This window comes from Micrasema longulum, unplaced genomic scaffold (genome assembly GCF_059751315.1).
Source record: "Micrasema longulum isolate JH-2025_06_02 unplaced genomic scaffold, ASM5975131v1 h1tg000772l, whole genome shotgun sequence".
Taxonomy (NCBI): Eukaryota; Metazoa; Arthropoda; class Insecta; order Trichoptera; family Brachycentridae; genus Micrasema; species Micrasema longulum.
In genome coordinates, this window is record NW_028277966.1 from 399,676 (window position 1) to 418,066 (window position 18,391).

The 18,391-nt window shown below is 33.9% G+C and overlaps 1 protein-coding gene and 1 long non-coding RNA gene across 2 annotated transcripts in view; one reads left to right on the top strand and one right to left on the bottom strand.

The window, feature by feature from the left end:
• On the bottom strand, positions 1 to 6,113 carry LOC148279076 (uncharacterized). The gene is made up of 4 exons (XR_015822988.1): positions 5,871 to 6,113; positions 3,557 to 3,982; positions 3,344 to 3,417; positions 1 to 1,399 (listed from the first exon to the last, which is right to left on the bottom strand). It is a non-coding gene; the product is annotated as an uncharacterized LOC148279076 (long non-coding RNA).
• Positions 5,127 to 18,391, top strand: part of LOC148279077 (uncharacterized) — a 23,162-nt gene continuing 9,897 nt past the window's right edge. Inside the window, exon 1 of the mRNA XM_088230477.1 lies at positions 5,127 to 5,704. The gene's annotated coding sequence lies outside the window, so the exon portion shown is untranslated. The remainder of the gene's footprint in view (positions 5,705 to 18,391) is intronic.

Consider the following 18,391-nt stretch of genomic DNA (forward strand, 5'->3'; position numbering starts at 1 on the left):
TTTTATTTGGTTACGAGCCTTTAAAATGTAATGTCGAATATACGAAAATGAACATTTTTGACAGCCCCTTCTGTTAATGCTTAATCGAGTAAATAGAGAAGAAAACTAATGAGGGGAATCTATTATTCACTAATTTGTTGTAAAATAATGAATGATAATACACTGTCAACTAATTTGTTGTAAATTTTTTTGTTGTGTCCTCTTGTTTTTTTCTTGGAATATCCCGCTAAGCCTCTATTTAGAGGCTTGTTAGCAGGTTGGATAGAGAAGATATGGAAGGAGGTAATGAAAAATATACCACAACACACAGACCAATAGACCAGAGAGAAAAATCATTCTAGGATTTTTTTCTTGCAACAGGCGGGAATCGAACCCACGACGTCATTTTCACGGTCGGTCGTCTAACCAACTACGCCAAAGCGCCTGTCTTCTCTTCATTTGAAAAAGAACCAGACACAATTGAACGTAGTTATGCAAAAAGTAGCCAGCTATAGAAAAGTGAAACTGAGATAATAGCGCGTTTGCGAAAAGAGTGCATAATCAAATCTACACAACAGTTGGAATGTTTTTGACGATGACAAATGATAAACAATGAAAACATTAGTTTTTTTATATTACAAACAAGAATCTTATAACGTATTTGACCAGTTTAACTGATTTTAGAAGTACCGCAAGATTTTTCTAATGCTGTGGGTGTTTTCTGATTGAAAAATGCCGTTTTTGTGATCGACTCTATTTTCAGAAGGTGATTATTACAGTTTTTTGTATGAAAGCGGTCTAGCTGTTTATAGCAAAACATATATTTGACCTTAGTGCACCCGATAACACCAATATCTATTTTTTTTTTATTTGTAAACTGGCTGCTTTCTGCATAGCTAATTTCAATTGATGTTCACAATACATATTTATTTTTAAAAAAAAATTGTTACCAAATTGTCGCGTCCTACTGAAAAGTCATTGGACTTTGCTAGAGTAGAATATTTTCACTAACGAGAATTGATTAGGATTATTTTTTAAAAATCATGTTAAATATAGCTATCCAATTTATCTAATTACGAAAGTCAAATGAGGCGTTTTTATCGATGAGCATAAATAATTTGCAATTTTCATTGGTAGTTTATATGTTGCAATAGCTGAAACATGCGTTCGCCATTGCGCTGAATAATTTTTTCATCAGCAAGACCACCGCTGGCCATGCGAGTAGGTACTGACGTCAACTTTACTAATAATCGAATCCATTCTCATTCCGAAATCTTCCGTTGTGTGTAATTTGGGTGCAAATTTCGTAACGCAGCCATTAATTACACATTCAGATATTTCGAAATGGCCAACGTCAGGGTTACCATCAGCATAATGGGAGTCTGGGGCCAGATTTTTCAATGCGTGCCAGCCGCGTTTCCTAAAAAAAATATTTTAAACAAAAACATTTGAGGAAATTCTTGATGGAAGTTCATTGTAATTTATTATAGAAAATAAGAGACGAGTGATATTTTAATCCACACATTTGGAATATCCAGAGACCGGTTTCACTGTTTTCGCGACATCTTCGAGACTGGAGACTCGAAGACTGGTTTTGAAGATCTTGCGAAAGCGATGAAACCTATTACTGGATATTCCAAATTTGTGGATTAAATTATCAATCGTCTTTTATTTTCAATAATAAATATTTTAAACAGTTTTAAAATTGGATTGTTGGGTAAAATACAATATTCGAACCATGCACAAATAGAATATCAAAGAATGCCACACGTGAATATAGTGAATATTACACAGTGTGTAATGTGATCCCTCAACTCAACCGATGACAAATCATGATTGATGTGAATGCATAGACTTCCATATTCTTAACAGCTTAATTTGTGTTGAAAGGAAAAAAGAAATCATAAATTGTCTTCAAAGATTTTGACATATTCAAAATTTTCTTAAGTCTGGGTATGGTCAGATAAATAATACTGTTCCACGTGTGAAATAGAACCAGAATCCTAGATGTGTGTTTTCAACTCAATGGCTACTATCTGGCATATGCAGCACATGATAACTACACTGACCCGACGAGTCTTAACATGACTTAACGTGTAATATATTTATACATAATAACAGGTTTTTTGAAAATAACGTACAAAAATATGCAAAATGCTTAGGATAGACTTCGTTCCATTCTCAAAAATGTTTTTTTTTTCTTTTGAGAAATAAATATATCTTATTTTTATACATCGGTAAAAAAAAACGTTTTTAATTTAAGTATTTTAAACTAGTTTTTAAAAACGGAACCCAAAAACTGTCTGCATAACTATAAACTGGACACAATATCTCAGAAAAAATGACATTTTTAAAAATGTGTAACAATAAAAAAAATAAGCTTCACCATTTTTTTATAATATTTCCATTTAGCTGAATAAGTTACGAAAATTAAAATACCAGCTGTGATTTAAATAAAGCAATTTAGGAATTATTTGTATTTTAATTATTGAGTAGTACAAGTCAAAAATTAGAGAAACAATTTAAAAAATGTGTTCAATAAAAAAAAAAAAATGTTTAAAATTGTACGATTATTTTCAATTTTTAATTGTTATTAATGATCAAAAGACAGGATCAAGTCATAAGAATTATTAAGTAGTCCGTGTCCAGGAGAACGAAAAATACAGTTTTGCGTGTGAAAAAGAAATCCGCTAGAATGCTCAAGGTCCTGGATTTGATTTCTAGAAGGGTTTGGTTTAACATTGCAACATTTCATTCTTCCTGGACTAGCACAGTAGTGCAAGACTGGGCACCCCAGTTTCCAGGTGTCAAAAAGATCGAGATACGCTGCAATAGTAGCACCAATACATTGCCCTATGACCATTGGGTGCCGACAGGAAGAGGGAAATATTTATTATGATGCATGAAAGTTTTTTATTTGCTTTACTCTTCCATATTCGCTCCATCACCAGCATCCGCAGCATATGTCCGCGTCAGGACCCCCGCCGCATCCTTAAAACGCTTGTTTTGGTTTATATGGGAGTTACATTTTTTTTTTACCTTGCTAATAATATAAAAGGTTTATATTAAGAAAAAAATATTTTTTTTGCTGTTAAATTACTTTAAATTTTGGCTAAATTTTTGGGCTCAGGAATGATATTCTAGATTGGGCCAATCAAGAACATTTCAGCATTTGCTCATGGGGAGAGGAAACCACTTAAAACTCTTCAGAAGAAGCTGGCCTGTTGACTTCTGTCAACCTTCAGGTCTTCCGTTCCACCAAAAGAGTGTTTGGCATTTTGTTTTCTACTTTGGTTTATTTTATCAATTGCCTGCACTATATTGACCATGTATGATTCTAACTCTCGTGTGAGTTCTTGATTACCTATCACCGATGAGATGTCGCTGAGATCTTCACCCAGGCTTCTGCATCGCACCTCCAGCTGTTGTCTTTGAAAGCTGAAAAGGAGGCAATGCATTAAACACTTGTTAAAGGAGGCTGCTCATAATACAGTCTCGTTAATGAGGACAATTTATTAATAGTTTGATACCTAGCTTATTAAAAATGAACGTTTAACGTTTTTTCGTGTTTTGGTACCTTGTCAGGTCCCCCATGTTGGCGATCACTGCAGCGAAAGCATTTAAGTCCCGCACTACTCTTAAATTCCGCAGCCAGGACGTCTACTTTTTGATGCACACAACGTAGTGATTCTTGCAAAAAATAATCAAAGTAGTTACTGTTGCAATTTCTAGTCAATTTTTTGGTCGGGGTTAACTTTTCCTCAGCTGGTTGGTTCTAGTTTGGTAGCACCAGAAACTCGTCTTTCATCTTCTCGTTATCTGTTGTGATCACACAGTTAGAAGAGTGATTCCATTGCCTAAGGTTCGCGACGTGCATTTTTACGAGTTAGACTAGTCAACAGTGTTACCAGTGGAATAAAACTGGGCGTTTGTGGTATTTTATAGTATCACAATCCCCAGCAAGATGTGACTCACTGCGACCCTACTCACAGTTTGAACTCTGCTAAATAAGCAACAAATTATAAAAGATAACAAAAAGTAAATGTCACGAGAAGTTTTCAAATAGGTTTTAAATATTTTTATACCCGCAAAAATTAATCAACATCAGAGACGGTAATTAATATTGATAATATATTGTAATAAAGATAAAATATGAATTAATTTACCAAATAATAAATATTTAAAGAATGATGTGCGGTCATTTTACGATTTGAGAAGTTTATTTTTTTCAATGATTACGAGTTATGTATCATCCTGTAATAGTAAGTAGTTTTGTAGTGTGCATACATGCACCATATACTTTTATTATGCAGGGAGCAAACATTACCATTATGAGAAAGTATGCAATTAGCGGAGACAAGTTACATTAAGAAAGCAGACTATAAAATATGCTAAATATGTATTTACTTGCAAAAATTCAAAGCTGAATACACATATTGTATTTAGGTAACGAAAGAATTAAAATTTGTTGTTTCTGATTTTTTTAAACCAGTTCTGGGTGGATGTGAAAATAATCAAATGTTTCAATCAAGTTATACTATGTAGTATTGCATGTGGGTACGACTTTCGTATGAATGGCTTTTCTAAATTGATAAAAGAAGAACTTTAAAAAGCGTTATAATTTCAAGGTTTTTTTCGCATTTACATCGAAAAGTTATGTTCTTCAAATTGGACGGGTAAAAGCATGAACCACGAACACTTTTACAGCCAATACGTCAGTGACACCGACGATCGGGCATTCGATACATTATCATAACGCACGGGCAAGAAAGAAACCTCAAATTTATGCACACCATTTTCCTCGGTGCATGTATCGCTGGCAATGTTGTTTTGCTCGGCGATGAATTAAAACGAAAAGCGTATCTGTCTGTCGCAAGATTGATGCGTGCGCTAATATAAGAGAAACTTTCCCGTTGCGAGTGCGTCCCTGCGGAGGCTGTAAGGCTATTCAGGCTGTAGCCGCGGGCATTGTCTGGACCTCTACTCCTCTTTTTAGCCAGGCGTTGTTTTCATTTTACGCGTTTTTTTTCCTCTCCACCGCCCCCCACCCCTCAGCGGCTGCGCGCGCAGCATCTCTCGGCGCACCAACACACCCGCGCGCCGTCATCTCGAACCGTCCGTCAGTTTTACCTCCTCACCGCCGGGTCGGAGTCGCTATCGATAACAAACATAACGCGCGCGATAGTTTTGGGTGTTTTGCGCGCTTTTAAGTTGATTCGGAACAATTTTATTGTCATTTTAGGAGGCGGGAAAGCCTTAGATGAACAGCCTTTTGTCGGGATTAGAGCGTCTCTCTCGCGAATGAGATGAAACGAGGATATACGACCTACGTTACGCGAGCCTTCTCTTTCCCCGGTCGGCTGCGAGAGTGAAACGACCTGTCGCGTCGAGGCTCGCCCGGCGAACAGGTGAAGCGCTACGACGGAGGTGATACGCGCCGTCTCTGTTGAGTCTCGAGCGGTAGACTGAAAGGAAAGATATCCCGGTGTCCTCGGTGCGGGGCGGGTCGGGTGTGTGGAACGCGCGCGGCAGATAGCGCCAGCCGAGCGCGCAGTGAACCGTCACCAGGCGTCAGGGGGCGCGCGCCGCCGTCGCCATAGCAACCGGCGGGAAGTGAAACTCACCCTAGTGACAAGTGCTACCCCTCACGCCCTCCTCTGGAAAACGTCACGTGACCCCAACATAAAACTGGCTTGACAGCCCACCGACCCGAGGAGTTTGACAGGTACCTCTAGATTGAATATATTTACCCAATGAAAACATTTTCAAACACAAATTAAGATTTTGTTGATTTTGGTGATTTTTACCGATTTTTGTAGATTATTTACAAATTTCATTCAATATTTATTTTGTATTTTTTATGATATAAACACCGGTTCACCCGCACGTACCACCGTCATTACGAAATTCAACGGCGAATGTTGAATTTATCCATATTAACTGCTCAACGTTTACTGAAAATCATTTATGCGAATATCGTATCGCTTAACTTCACAGAAATAATTAATCCCAACATGGTCACATTTCACATTCTTGAATGAACTTTGCGAGGTATAATAACGATCGGTTCGCGTGACGTAAGCAGCGAGCGCGGGGAGAGCTGGTCCGCGCAGCCTCCTGATGTCGGAGCCAGTGAAGTTGTCTCGCTCTTGGTGCGAGGAATGGCTGACGAGCAGACCGCATAACTCATAACCGACTAAACAGGATTTGAAAACGGCATCTCCGCCACGCCGCCCGCACCCACTCGGGTACCCTGACACCGCGGCCCATTGATGAGCGATGAGGCGTCCGAAGTGGGGTGAGCCTGATTCGCAAATTGGTAATTACATAGAATTCGTAGACATGCCTTTCTCGATACAGGTTTTATTTACACTTGTTGCGGCTGTCTAGAGCACGCCGCCTTTGTGCGACTACGCTGTGACGTTGTCTCTTGTTCTCTACAACTCCAGTTTGTATACATCTAGTATCATATACACTCCTCGTATGATGAAAACGTCTGATTGCTTCAAATGGCTTCGTTCGCTTTTGCTAATCGCGATTACAATAAAACTATTGTACGGTGCTTCAGATACTTGTCTTCAAAACCGTATAGTTCAATTTCAAATCTTCCGTGATAAGACATCCGCAATAAACCCGTTTTATGGTTTTATCAACAACAATGTCTCGGAACATTATTGAAAAGCTGGAACAACCGACCGAAGAATGCCCGCACCGTCTGATGTCCGGTATAATTTATGCCCGTATGTAAATGCGCCGATCTCTTAGAACTATGTTTACTTTAATGTTCATATAAGGAAAATATTTTGTAGAAAAAGAAAACGATTTTTAATCGAGCCTCGGTTTATGTCCAAAACGCCATTGGAATCGTCGTTAATTTACGATTATTGCCGAATGGAAGATGGCGGAGAAGGTTAATTGACAACTGCGGTGTCCGTTTGACATTCAAAAAGACGAAAAATACACAAGTGACAGTAGCTTTGTGAATAAAACTCGAATTTTATTCTGGGCTTTTGACTCGGATTGTCATAACTTCATGGATAAGCATTAATGAAATAATATCGAAATGTTTAGAAGGCATACGGAATTATAAATACATATATCTGTTTATAATCTAAATAAATAAACTTAATAGCTAAAGCTTAAAATAAAACACGAATACGCACTTCGACGTAACTAGATTTATAATTAAAACTATTATTTGGGGATCTTATATTGAGATATAAGGAAAATACATTCTATACATTTGCCAGATATTTACCGTTACAAAATACTAAATCACCAAGTAATTGCAATAAGAAATCCGTAATCATATATGATGTATGGGCTGCTCGAAAATGAGATTTAATAATTTCCTTGCCAACTCTCCAACGGTAAATAAACGTATCTCGGAATTATTTCCCAACAAATGGACATTATTCACACTGCCCATTGCTGGTTTCACCTATTGGGTGACCAACCTGGTGACATCATCGGTACCTACACATGTACAAAATATAACATACACACTTCTATAAAACAGCGCTCCTACATAAATTTCGATAATTTATAAAAGCTAACGATTTCCACACGAGCGTACGAGAGTTTTTATTTAATTTATCACCTACGTCCGAATTTTACATCTAACAGTCAAAGGCATAAAATTGTATCGGAGTGTGTGTCTATTGAATTATTGGACATTTTTAAAATGTGTGAATTATTGTAATCCTTTCAAACATTTGAAGGTCGAATAAAAAAGCATCCATAAAGTTTATAACCGAATATTAAAAATACCTTCTACACGCTGAACAAATGTATTACGACTAAAACTATTAATAATTATTATTCAGTAAAATGCAGGTATACGAAAAAATATGGTTTTGGTATTTTTTCCGTGTTACCTACAAACTGAAACTACTTTTTTTCCATTTTCACCCAGTGGCGGTGAGTTTAAACTCCAATCGTAGAGTATCCAGAACATTTTATTTACATAAAAAGTAAGGTGATCAGTCTCACGCCAGTCCAAAAATAATGAAATACTGCAGTACACAACCACCATCAAAATTATTTTTCATGTCTATTATTTTAGAAATCGAACCCAGGACCTCAAACAAAGGAGGCCTATGTGCCAAAGAATACACTACAAGGCGGATTTACTTATAATCAAATTTATACTATAAAAACAAATTGATATTAATACACCGGAACCTTTTAAAACGCCGCAGATACGTTCCACCCAGCGTACTGTAAAAAAAACTTACCAAAAAAGTTTATGAGGATAGATTTCCTTGCAGTTAAATCAATTCAAGATTTCCAAAAAATAATATTGTTTACTTTTTATTGTACCTTATATTTTCTTTAATATGTCAAAATACTCAAAAAGAACCATAACAAAGATTATTCATTATCACTATCATATAAGTATACATCTCGTAAGTAAAGAGAGACGCAGGGCAATCCAGTGACGAATAATATAATAATATGGCTACAACGCGTTAAATTAATATTAAAAAAAGTTTCTAGTGTATTGGTGAAGCAAAATTCACAAAAACCACAGTGCTGTTATCCCCCACTGAGTACGAGGGTTCCGTTTCTGACAAAATCGTACTTGACGAATTTCGTAAGCACCGAGGGTCACCAATATGCGCCTAAAAATTCAATTTAAACAATGAAAAATCATTTTATTTACTAACTCAAACACACTTATTGTGGAAAAAAAGATCCTTTTTAAGTACCTTAAGTTACTTAATTGTTTTAGGGCGGGAACCGATTCTACGTCCATTTTTTTTTAATTCTCCGATTAGTATTGCAATTAATTTATTCTAGCTCTTCGTTAGTCATTGGCTAATCATGGGCTTTCAGTACGCTTGAAATATCATCAACTTTAGCACTTTCATGGCCTCCATTTCGTATGACTAACATCTTCAATTATGGCCTCAATATTATTTTCAACATTGATGTCTTCTTCTGCTGAAGAAGAGTTAGATGGTCTTCGCTGACTTTAAATCCTGAAGGAATCCTTAAAATTCTTTTGTGGAAGTAAATGTTCTCTTGGTATTATTATTTTAAATGAGGCCTTTTCATCTATGTTAAATATACAAAAATGGTGGGAAATGGCGAATTGGGTAAAGTCGTATGTTGACGCGGGTTATTTGTACAATATTTGGTTTAGTGAAAATAACAAAGTTTTTATTACAATGAAATTCTTTTTTTTTGTATTGAATTAAATAACGTTTTAATATGTTTTTAACACGTTTGAAGTTATAAAATATTATTACTAGTTGAAGTACTTGTTAAGAAAATTAAGTCGGATCTAATACATTACATAGACAAGTTGGTATGCACGTACGTATTTATTTACTATGAGGCTGTGCTATTGGATATACCTACCTAACTTTGTTTCAATCTAACATTGATAGCACGATACGGGGAAATCGTGACGCGTAGAATATGCAAGGCATTTTTTTGTACGAAAAATATTTGGCGGGCGATGAGTGACGTAGACGGCGTAAAAAATGCCGAAGGTCAGAAGCAAAACATAAACAACAATTATGTTTTGTTTTTATCCTTTTCTCTGAGCGGTCCGCGAATACTCAACCCAACCTGATCATCCCGTTTAGTGCACCCTCGCAACCGGTTATACAGGAATGCTGTGCAGTTCTGCAAACTGGGCATAGGGAGACAGCGAGTAAAAAGACGAGAAAAAACATATAACCACGTCCATAACATCAATAAAGATGGACTTATCCTATTACATACGGCCACGAAATAACCGAAGGGTTAAAAACAGTAAATCAGTTTTTTAGTATTGTAAAATGATACCCAACATCTTTGGTTCGGTGATGTCATATTGGTTTTATGAGTTAAAAATATCCCAAGTAAAGCCATTTTATAATATTCTGAACAAATCAAGGAGAGAATTTAATTGAAAAAAAATCCTTACTAAGTTATTTTTCCAAATGGAGAAATAAGACTTCTTATAAAAGTTGGCGTGCCCTACCATAATATAATATGAACCAGGAGATTAAAACATTCATAGAAACTAGTAATAAGTATTAATTCCAAACCCTGAGGTAGTGAGTGCAAGCTTCTAGGACTCATATAAAAGATGTAAGAAAATTTTTGTTTTAACAAAAATACCAAATAATAATTAAACGAAAATATGGAAAAGTTGATAATATTGCATTAGGTTGTACTGAAGAAGGAACACAAAGAGAAGCCCAGCTCGCGCTCAACCTTGGAGTCTGATGCATACAGGCCTCCTTTGATGACATCAAGCGCTCTCTGACTCCAGCTATCCGGTGCCTCATAAGTCCGGCAAAACCGTAATCTCTTCCTTCTGCAAACATGTTAGACGCACTGGAATATCGATGTAATAATAACGCACCAAACCTTAAAACCTAAAACTCCGCAAGAAACGTGCCAAAACACATGTATGTAGCATTTTGATGTACGGTTGTGAGACATGGTGTCTCACCAAAAGAGATAAAAAAGACTAGAGGCCTTTGAAATGTGGTGTTAAAGAAAAATATAAATCAGGAACCCGGAGAGAACTAATGGCGAGGTTCTCAGTAAATTCGAAGAAGGGACGCGCCTAATAAAAACCATCTTAGAGAGACGAACCCAATGGATCGGCCACATTGCGTGCCACGAAAGTCTCCTGCATGACATAATAGAGGGAATGGCTGAGGGGACAAATCATAGAGGGCACCTCCGACGCCGACGGGAGTGAACTGCGCTTCATATATTGTGCTAAAGTGAGCTGCAGATAAAAGAGAGCAGTGGAGGACAAGATGCAGGACTTTGCTGCATACTAATCCCCAAGATTGAAACTGCAAAGAAAAATAACGTATTTCTGTAAATGTTAATATATATTTGTAGGTATGTAACAACTTACCGCCTTTTTTTTATTAAAAAAAAATAACCTGCTAAGTTCTTTTTTTAAAAGCTTGTCAGCAGGTGGGAAAGAGGGAATATGGAAGGAAGTTATGAAAAATACACCACAACACCCAGATTAATTCTGATAAAATCTTTCTTTGATTTTTGATGATGCTGATGAGAATCGAGCCCGTGATGCCAATTATACAGTTAGCTGTCTTACCAATGGCGCCAAGACGCTTGTTTTATCTAAATTTACCAGTTTAAAGACGTGTTTATATCTTTGTCATGACACTAATTACACTTGTTGTACAAAAATACAAAACCATCGGGCTGGTTATATTTTTATTGCTGTAAAATAAAAGCAATTGAAAAAACAATACAAAACTATTATAATATTAATATTTGAAACACGAACTGTGTGGTCATTAAAAAAATAAATATTTTGGTAATTTTTTGTACATAATCAATTATTGACCTTTGAGAACCTTTATCCGATATTTCATTGTAATGGTCACCAGATAGTAAATGCAGACTCCTCCCCGCCATCCGTCCCTTTTTCAATTGTTGTTTCAACAATATTATTTTATTTGAACGTCGATGTTAGCATTTAATAGCACGTTTCCTATCAGCGCGATGATTTTTTTGTGCAACTACTGTAGTGAAGAAGTATTGTGGGACTTGCATGTGTAATTAGTGTCTTGGCAAAGGAACGGGTACATCTCAAAATCTGACATAGAAAAGTCTGTAGATGGTAATACAAATATTCATTGAAAAAGTTGATGCAATGCCAATTTCTTTAATATTAATAATGTATGTAAAAACAAAGATTCTGTTCAGATATTTTAAAATAACAATACTGATATACTTAGATCTCAAAACATTTTTAGGCAAAGAAATATGTCTCCTCCCTAACCAGAATTCGCACAAAAAAGTATTACAGTGGAGAGTAAATTAAACTTAAGAATTCCAGTTATCAGGAAATCAAAAACCTACGCTAGACATCGCTGCTCGACAAGTTTCTTCGTCAAAGCAATTAACTTTGCTGGATATGTTTAAATAAGCTTTTAATATGATTCCAATTCGCTGCATTATTTCAAATGCGATAAAAAAGTCAGCTAGGAGTAAATTTTGCGTTTGCTTTTAAAAAATTGCCTTTATTTAATGGTCAATTCAACTATCCAGATTTCTGCATATCCAGATTATTTCTGGCGCCTATTAACTCTGATAGTTGAAGCTTTACTGTTTTGCACAAATTAATGCGTAATCTTGATTACGGAATACGTAAATACGTTTTGAAAATATTCCTTGTAAGTTAAATATTATATTAAGTATGGAATTTATGCAAATTGTTAAAATTTAATATTTTAAAAAGATAACAAGAAATTCGTGTTTCTAATTACCGATTTAGGCTTAGAAAATATTTAAAAAAAGTTATTTATTCTTCAAAGAAGTCACGTGGTAAAATTATATAAAAATAACTGTTAATAGGAGAGATCTCAGCAAAATTTTCTTACGAGGTTTTCCCAGAGCACGAATTATTATTATTATTATTTTTTTAAAGAAATATTAGCGATTGTATAATTTACCCAAATTATTTAATTTTGGTGACCATTTTCAACGAGTTGTAAATAACTCACCATTAGAAAATGAAAATCAAGTTGGGGTAGAGGGGGATTTGAATCTTGGACCTCTGATCCGTGAGTCCGAAACACTAGCCACGGGACCACAATCCGATTTTAAATTATGTCATACTTAAAACCCGAACGACTTTTACCATCTCTCCTTTATCGCACTGAGAGTCTTTAATATTTGAAAGAGCGTATTAAGCTCTTAGGACAAAAACTTTTTTTTAAAGGGAGGAGGTAACGACTTAATTTTCCTTTGTGGGAGGGATTACAGTGGGAAACTCCTTGATGATTTTTCGAATATTTGAGTTTGCTGTTATGTTTCTGACTCAATATAATATTTGTGGTGATGTACTCGTATGTCTGTGTCAATTAATTACTCGTCTCAACTCAACACATGACTTTAAGTCCCATGGAGTTGGGACTTGTGACTCAAAAATGTTTACTAAACTACTTTTAAGTAAATAAATATATAAAAAATACCATTACTCACTACTTAAACTGTAAAATACAGATATTGCAATTTAACATGCTTACTTACCTGCAAGACTTAGACTGCACGATTACCGGTATCAAAATATTTTCCAATAATAATTTAGATAATAAAAAACATGTTCATCAAAAACTATTTAACAATTAATATAAATTTCTTTCCACTGGTACATTTGAAGCAACGGACCAAATTAAAAATTAGTGTATGAAAAGTGTTTAATCTTAAGCTCGTTATGTGATTTGATATACGAGTAAATCATCTTACGTTCCTAACATGAATATTAAGAAAATGCAATTAAGGCAGCATTCTAATACGAATGCTTGTCTTCCGGTCGTAAACTTAAATGTGAAATTTTCAAAATCTCTACCAGTTCCCATCCCATTCTAAATATTAGGGCCTCTGCTTCTAAGGTAACAGTTTCACAATAAAAAATGTTAATGAGACATTATGTTATACGTATTCAAATGATACAATCAACGTTTTATTTCTTGTTCAAATGACATACGGTTAATCCGCTATAGTAAACTAACGTCTCCGGTATTTCATAAGATAAAGTTAATATCAATTAAATTTTAAATGTGTAGTTATCGTTTATGTGTCACTGTGCTTACATTATCAATGAAAAGATCAAATGTGATAAAATAAAATACTATTTAAGTTATTTTCGTGGAAGGACGTGATTTTTTTCAGTTGATATCGTTATATCTTGAGACTTTTGATCAAATAGATAAATAAAATCTTTAAAATCCAAAAGTTTTGGCTGACCAATTTTGTAATAAAATATTTTCTCTGTTTACTAGCAGCATGTAAGATTATGTTGAATATATTAAAAGTGTACTTGTTGCAATGTATATGTAAAGTTTTAAGTATCACAGTATTTTTTCAGTACCCGTAAAAAATGCGTAGTTTTATTAAATACTTATGTTAAACTTATTAATAACATAAACAGACCCGATTTAAATTTAAATAAATACTACTGAACGAATCTTTTGAACTTTTTTAACATATTTGAATTTGGAAAAACAATTCATAAATAATAAATTAATTTTTTAAAATTAAAAAAATGACATGACCAGTACTAAATATGTTAAAAAAATCTTAATAATTAGATAGAATAATTTATATTCTTTGTTGAATAAAATAAAGACGGATTATTTGCTATTAAGTCAATGTGTTTTTCTTTAATAAATCCCTATAAACAAGCATAAATGCATAATAAACTGGATACAACACATGATCGTTTATTAAAAATATACTCTTGTATATTTGTGAGAAAACTCTTGTACGCTTTATAGAAGTAAATAATAAAAAAATAACTTATTTAATGAATTAATAAAAAAAGTTTACTGAGTAAATTAGGTTGTTTATCATACCCTTTTCGTATGATTAAAATACTCTTCTGATTATGAATTCCATTATTTATATTCCCTATTTCTCCTGCCGAAAATTGATTTAAACTCTGCAAAGGTTCAAAATAAAAACAAAAATGGTAGGGTCATTTAAAGTTGACCTTCGCCTCAAATGATTAATGAAAAGTGAATATCATTCATAAAAACAAAAATACAAGAATTGCAAAACTCGTTCCTCTTCTAAACTCGATATCAGAACTGGATTCGAGTCTAACAACCATGTTCCAGTTTACCTTCATGACGTGAACCCGCAATTTTTTTACAGTTAAGGAAGTTTGACCGGTTGGGTACTAAGGTATTTGAATATCGAACAATCTGACGTACTTCCCTTTTCCTTTGTTTTCTTACGGCTTCCTTTTTTTGCTTGTTTTAAATGCCCCAACGCGCTCCCATACATTGAGAGAAAACTAAACTTTAAAAGTATAGGAAAATTGTATGATATTTTAACACCGTTAGAGTTTTTTTTTTGATAAGAGGAATTGGAAGTAAATGCTGGTATACAGGTAAATAAAAACAACAATGTAGCATAAAATAAAATACAAATATTTCATAAAAATAAAAATAAATATTTTCATTTTGTTTTGTACCATTAAGGAACATTGTACAAAAAAATATAAAGTTAAATTGTAATAACTGTTTGAAAAAATAAGAGTTTTTCGCCCCTTTGAGGAAAACGCAAAAAAAAAATATTTTAGACTTTTTTGACTGAACTGGCTCTAATGATGATCGCAATATTATCAGACAAGACTTTTGTGGATGTTGGCGATCATCATTGCAACTCATACTTTATTTATTTATTTAAAACTTCATGTACAAATAATAAGTACTCTGGCGGACCGTTGACTGCAGTCCTAAACAATGATGTACTCTTTCGGTACCACTGCTTCTGATATCGGAGCCAGGAAACCCTTCTATAACCCGGTCTTCTTCAGCCTTGTATTTCTCCCTGTATTATTTATTCTAAGAGATTTTGTTTTTATTCTGATATAACATGGCCAAAGTATAATAAAATCATAGTTTTTACATTGCTCAGTAACTCTAGATTCTTTTTCGTACGTTGCAGAAAAATCGCAACAAACTCATTCAAACTCTGTCTCTCCAAGTGATCTTGAGCATATTTATGATAATTTATAACACATATAACATTTGTAATTCAGCATATGTTTGAATATCGATATTGAAGAAATAAAGATGTTATCTAGAATCGTTGATGTTAAACGGTATGTAAAGTTATTACTTAAACCAGGCAATGACAGATCAAAAGTCCTAAGTTATTTAAACAAATATTTATCGTATATATTTTTTTATATTTGTCTATCTTGACAACATCGGTTTAATAAAGTATTTTTACTAGATATTTAGTGATACCTACAAAACCATTAAATGATAACTGTAAGAGGTGTAGGCAAGTTGATTAGCAGCAATAAATCTATAGTATCTAAATTCCCACATATTCTGGCAAGCTCATTCCACGAAAGTTTTTCCAAGAGTCAACAAACTATCATAATATATAGAATCAAGAGTTTAATCTAAAATCATCAAAGTACTCAAATCTAAACTTTTATAAACAAAATATTTTAGATATTTAAAAGCTTATATAAAAGACGTACCTTTTTGTAGACTCACATTGAGATAATGCTTATAGTAATTTTATTGAAGTGCATTTTTAGTATTTTTCGTTAATTTGATTGGCTGTTGAGTCATTAAAATATTTTACCAATATGAATTAATTACTCTACAATCAACCTCGCTTAAGATGTTTGTGTTATGATTTTACATTAATGCTTACAAATGATGCAACATAAAAAAAATAATTAGCATATTACACCACAAAATAATGTCAGAATGAATATAAATATTTTCGGTAAATACTTTATATAACCCGACACAAAGTTTTGATAAGCCAATTCTTATCTTTTTGATAGGCAGAAAAATCTACTACTGTTTTTAAAACCCCTGTAACTAAATTATTACATTATTTTTTAACTGTTACATTTGATTCTATAATGTTCCGTATTCTATAAGGATGTAGAGGTGAATATTGTACAATGCAGTTTTCACGGTTGAGGGGTTTCCTTGAGAAAATTCCCACGTTTTGTCTAATAAGAGGTGTTTAATTGGACGTTTCTTGATTTCATAATTTTATGAAATTAATCGCGTGATGATTGGAATAATGTAAGATTTGATGAATATTCTACGCGAATTCTAAAATTCGAATTATTTTAAAGTTGATAATTTTACTACGAATTAAAGTTTTTGAAAAAATCGTATTTTTACTTATAGCATACAATACGATGTTTATATAATAAAACTATCAAAGTACTTAAATTGTAAATAAAAACCGAAAATTGCCAGGTGTTTAGGTTTAACGAAAATATTTATTCACTCGGTTTACTCCATACAAATTTATATGAAAAGTGCGAACGGCAAAGTCAAAGAAAATAAAGAATACAATGTTAGACAATGCCTGAAAACAATTTTTGATTGTTATACTTTTAATATCATTTAGTTCAATCAACAATGTTTTAAGTATGTCGAAAAGTTTGTAGACAGGCTAGATTTCCTTACGAAGTTATTTACATCTTAATTTGTTACAACAGAGAGGTAAATATTTTTGAGAAGGGAAAAGGAAGTCTTGGGCTTATTGTTTATCATTAGCTGGTTTAAGTGGCCACTTTACCCACTGTGTAACAATCACAATTCTGCTTATGTGTTAATGAATAAATGTTATACAGTGTGTAAAGTGGCCACTTGAATCGGCCAATAACAGGTCCAGGTAAATGCCTAGACTTCCGTATTCCCATCTCAATTTTTTTTCCCCCCATTGTTGCAACACATCTAGATCAAAGTCAATTATTACCTATTACACAGTTATAAAAAAAAAATTGTCTTGAAAATGTTGAGCTTTTATACGAAGGAAAATTTTTTGAGTTAATATGCTTGTAAAACTTTCTATAATTGTGCCTACAGCAAAGGCATTTTTTAGTATTTTCGTTCATTTTTAGATAAGATTATCTGTATTCGCGTATTACACATCGACGCTGCAAAGGAACATGTTACCAAGGAACATATAGTAACTTTAGAGAAGAGACAATTGAGGTTTTTTTTTTAATTTATAAAAAAATCTCATACATACGTATTATTTTGGCTTGGTTCTAACTTAGTTTAAAAAAAGATTCTTTATTAATAAAAAAATCAAAATTATTTGCCTTTCCGTAAAGTTACTTCTTGTCACTTGGAAACTTTTTCCTTTCTAGGGTCGATATAGAAATAATAGTTTATATATAGAAAACTTTATTAATTTTTCTTAACGTATATGAGTATTTAAAAAATATACTTTAAAGTTTTACTATATATCACACTCGCAGTGTTCTTCGTTTGCCTAATTTACACCCTTAATAAATCAATAATCTAGTTTTGTATCCATTTCATACTTGACAACATATGCCGCTTTTTGTACGTAAGTAATATTATGTACTATTTCTGTACAAATGACGCAGTAGACAAACGTGTACGTTCTGACAGAGTTTATGAACCGTGGCTTGCTAGGCATTATACATACATTACTGGTTACAATAACAAATCACACGTGGTCCGACACCTAACCGCATGTTACTTTGCATAGCGTAAAAAACCTCGTCTCGTTTTTGCCCGGCAAAACGAGTATTTCACGTTTACTTTTTGCCTTCATAATAACACACATTCGTGCATACGCTAGGTCGTGTGCAACTCGGTGCACCTACATACGCCTAACGAGTTTGGAGGAATGACTATGGAATATTTGGAACCGCGGTAATATGAGAACTGGCTCTCCGCTAGTGGGCCAAATTATTTATAGTGACAAACAAGATTCTTCGCTGATTCGGCGATACAGGATTCTCGGGTGTGGGTACGTCATAGTTCGTAAAGGCGTCTCTTCACGTCTACAATGGCGCTGGTGAAAAGACCCGTCCGATAGACACTTGATTGCTTCTTACAGTACTTATCGAATCATGAACGAACGGATTAAGTACGGCGTTGAAATATAC